The following is a 4,494-nucleotide window of genomic DNA, read 5'->3' as shown; positions in this document are numbered from 1 at the left end:
CGACGCTAGCATGCCGAAGAAGAGGCCCGGCCCCGCAGGCAGGCGTCCCGTCTACTGGTGGAGCGACGAGATTGCCGAACTACGCCGATCGGCTCTGGCACTTCGAAGACGGTACCAGGCATGCCTCAGGCGCGCCGGCCACCCGGGCGTTCAGGAAGCCAGGTGCAGCTACTCCGCGGCCAAGAAAGTTCTGAGGATCGCGATCCGCACCGCCAAGTCAAAGGCCTGGGCTGATCTCTGCTCACTTGTGGACAAGGATCCCTGGGGAAGACCGTACCGGCTGGTGATGAAGAAGTTTGGCACCCGCGACCCCGCAGCCGATTCCAGGGGTAGAGAGGCCCAGATAGCGGACTCCCTGTTCCCGGCGGCTCCCGCCACGGACTGGAGCCTGGAGCCTTCGTCGGTCGTCTGTGACCTGTTCGGCATGTTCGACCCCGAAACCGGCGTACCCGAATTCGAGAGGAGCGTCCCCGAGTTCACGGCTGAGGAACTCCGAGCGGCTGCCCGCAGACTCTCGCCAGGAAAGGCTCCCGGACCATCAGGCGTCCCGAACGAGATCTTGAGGGCCCTCGTCACCACGCAGACTCATGCAGTACTTAGGACAATGAACGACTGCCTAGGCGCCCTCACATTTCCACCACGCTGGAAAAGGGCCCGCCTCGTGCTGTTAAGGAAAGGTGCCGACAAGCCCCCGGACGCCCCATCGAGCTACAGGCCGATATGTATGCTAGACTCGACCGGAAAACTGCTAGAACGACTCCTCCTCAAACGCCTGGAGACGCACCTGGACGAGCACGGAGGCTGCAGGAGAGCGCCCAACCAGTTTGGTTTCCGCAAGGGCATCAGCACCGAGTCTGCGGTCAACAGCGTCCTGAGCATGGCAGCCCAGGCAGCCACCACCCCCCGGAAGAAGAGCCTGTGCGTCCTGGTCACCCTGGACGTGAAGAACGCTTTCAATTCCTTGAGGTGGCCAGTGATCGACGCAGCGCTCAGACGTGTGCGGACGCCTGAGTACCTGGTGGAGATGCTGAGGTCATGGCTGTCCGACAGGACGCTGTTGACCGGAGCCGAGAGGTCATCAAGGACAGTGTCGTGCGGCGTACCACAGGGATCCGTGCTCGGGCCGGCTCTGTGGAACGTCGCCTACAGCTCCTTGCTGACAATGGAGGTGCCCACGGGGGTCCAACTCGTCGGGTTTGCTGACGACCTGGCAGTCGTCGGAACGGCCGTGACGGGCGAGCGGTTGGAGGACCTAGTCAACCCCGTCCTCGCGAAAATCGATGAGTGGATGTTGCGTCACGGGTTGGAGCTGGCTCATCAGAAAACCGAAGCGGTCATCCTGTCAAGGAGACGGGCGTTCGTCCCCCCGAGGCTATCGATCGGCGGTCACCCGATCACGCTGTACGGGAAGATCAGATACCTCGGGGTGATCCTGGACAAGAACTTGACCTTCGCGGCCCACGTAGACACGGTGACGAAGAAAGCTTCGCGCACGGCAGCCGCGCTGTCCAGGCTGATGCCGAACATCGGTGGTCCCTGCGGATGGAAGCGGAAGCTTCTCGGCACAGTGGTGGACAGCCAGCTGCTGTACGCCGCACCCACGTGGATCGGCAAAGCAACCGTCGCGGCCAGGACCAGAGCTAATCTGATCCGCCCGCAGAGAGCGGTCGCGTTGAGGACCATCCGCGCCTACCGCACAGTGTCAGACGAAGCCGCCCTGGTACTGGCCTCGACGGTTCCCGCGGACCTACTCGGCCTCGAGAGAAAGAGAATCCAGTCTCGCCTCGCCACCGAGCCGGCTCCCGGGGCGCTACGACCGTCCAAAGCGTCCGTGAGAAGAGAGGAAAGGGCCCGAACAATCGAGGCATGGCAACAAAGATGGGAGACCACCAGGAAGGCGTCCTGGACCAGACGGTGCATCCCATCGGTGGGACGTTGGCTCGGAAGAACGGTCCCGCTAGTGCCTCTGACGTACCACATGTCACAGGCACTGTCGGGACACGGCTGTTTTCAGTATTATTTGCACAGGCGAGCCAGGGCCACCAGCCCCATTTGTCTCCAGTGCTTGAGCCACGAGGACACCGCAGAGCACACCCTCACTGAGTGCCCCTACTGGAGCACGTTCCGGGTCCCCCTGGCCACTCAGCTGGGCCGCAGTCCAACCGCAGCCGACATCGGTGACATCGTGTGCGGTCCCCCCTTCGACCAGCTCCCGGCAGACCAAGCAGAGAAGCTGACGATCCTGACGAACGCGGAGGAAACGTTCCGCCTGTTTTACCGGATGGTCGAAGAAATCATGTCAGCGAAGGAGGACGAGGAGAGAGCCCGCCAAGCCGCAGAACTAGCTGATGGAGCGGACGTATAACCCGTCGTTTTGTAAAAAAAAATTTAGTTAAGTTAAATTCTTTGTAGCTGAAGGCAACTTTGGGAGAGTAGAGTCTCCCCATTTGTAATCCATACCACCTATGTATTGTTGTTTGTGACAGGCAGCGAGTGAGAGATTAGCTCACCGCTACTGACTCAAGTTTGTTATTGTGATTATGATCAATAAACGATGGGGTCCGGAGGGGAAGTAATGCTCACGCGGTTCCTCCTCCGGTCCTCGATTTAACCGAAAAAAAAAAAAAAAAAAAAAAAAGGTTAGGTTAGGTTAGGTTAGGTTAGGTTAGGTTAGGTTAGGTTAGGTTAGGTTAGGTTAGGTTAGGTTAGGTTAGGTTAGGTTAGGTTAGGTTAGGTTAGGTTAGGTTAGGTTAGGTTAGGTTAGGTTAGGTTCTCCCCCGACGGGACCCACCTTGTCGTGGTGGGGGAGCTTGCGGGCCTTTAGTTAGGTCCTACTAAGCGGTTCCATACCCGGCCCTGACCTTAACTGGTTGGGGCCGGAGCAAAAGAGCCCCCCCTGGCCTTGGATGGCTGTGGGTGGCAGGTCGGAGGTAGCCTGCTAGCACTTAGCAAAGCCCTAGTGTAAGGAGTCCACTACTTAAAAACTCTGAGTCACCCTGTCCTTAGCTGGATGGGGTGGCAAGGTCGGAGGCAGCCTGCTCGCTCGCAGCAAATGCCCTAAGGGAAGGACAACCCTGACAGAAAACCCTTCAACCCCCAACTCGTCATGGGGGTCTCTTGGCACGGAAGTAGGAACGTGTCCACGAGGACCCTGTGGGGCACCTGGCGCCCCCCACAGTATCTAGCCTTCCCCGTGGTACGCTGCTCTGCTACGGGGCGACGCAACCTTCATGCCCACTCGTGGGAACTATATGGATTTGAACATAAAGAACCCAGGTTCATCAACTGGCCAAATGATGAGCGGGAGCCAAACCGCAAAAGTAATGCAAAACGCAGATTTGGGAAGAAATGTGGAAGATCTGAGGCAGGCTTCCCCAGCTGGTGCTGGCACTGTGTCCGTTGGTAGCGCTGCGAGGCAGGACTCTACCTCTGGACGAAAATCCGAGTCGGAGACTGCAACTCCACCCGCAGCTAGAAGAGACAGCGGCGTAGCTGGTTCAGATGGAGACACGCTTCAAAGCGCGGTAATCCATCTCCGTAAGTGTATCGCCACACAGGATGGTGGCTACAAGCTGTTAGTCCAGAAGGCGTCGGCTCTGGAGGCGTGGTCGATCAAGACGAGGAGCCCGGACGTCAAAACTGCAATTGACGATTTGCTGAATGTTATCGCGGGCCTCAAGGGTAGTCGCGAAAACGTTATTAAGGCCTTCAACACCCTGACCCAGCGCGTCCCAAAGAGCGAGCAGACGCCCAAAGCCGGCAAGATGGACACGGCTGCACAAACTGAGAGGATATCAAAGGACGTAGGTTCTCAAACTTCGGGCAGCACTGATGTCCAAAGCTCGGCTATACTCAGTGCCATCGCCGAAGTCAAGGTGATAATAGCCAGGACTGATGCCAGAGTAACCGAGCAGCAAGAGCAAATCGACAAACTCCAAAGCCGGCAGGAGATTGCCAGCAGCCGATCAGCCGCGAGAAAAGGCTCGGGTAATGCTCGGGTAACTGAAAAGCAGAGCATCACTACCTCGAATAAAAAGAAGCCAGTAAATAAAAATGATAAGAGCCAGAGTGGCACTAACCGGCTTGGGCCACCTAAAGTCGTCGACACCGAATGCACCGACGCACTGGGCTACGTTGCAACTGCGTCGCAATGCACCCAAGACACGGAATTCTCGCCGACAGATCCGGAGGACGGCTTTACCTTGGTATCTCGGAAAACTAGGAGACCGAAGCCTGAAGTTTCCAACCTTCCAAACGCTCGGAAACGCATCAGAGTTCCTAAAAATCAAGCCGTCATAATTGAGAAACCCACCGGCTCAACATCATATGCGGACATGATCCGCTCGGTCAAGGCAGTGGTTGTCGAAGAAAATATTTCGTCGTCTGACATCACGACAAGAAGGGCCAAGTCGGGTAACGTCATCCTGGAGATCCCTGGAAAGGATCAAGCGGACAACCTCGCTACGGCCCTGCGGACTAGACTCGGTGGAAACA

Source organism: Metopolophium dirhodum, chromosome 4 (genome assembly GCF_019925205.1).
Source record: "Metopolophium dirhodum isolate CAU chromosome 4, ASM1992520v1, whole genome shotgun sequence".
Taxonomy (NCBI): Eukaryota; Metazoa; Arthropoda; class Insecta; order Hemiptera; family Aphididae; genus Metopolophium; species Metopolophium dirhodum.
This window is presented reverse-complemented; position numbering follows the sequence as displayed.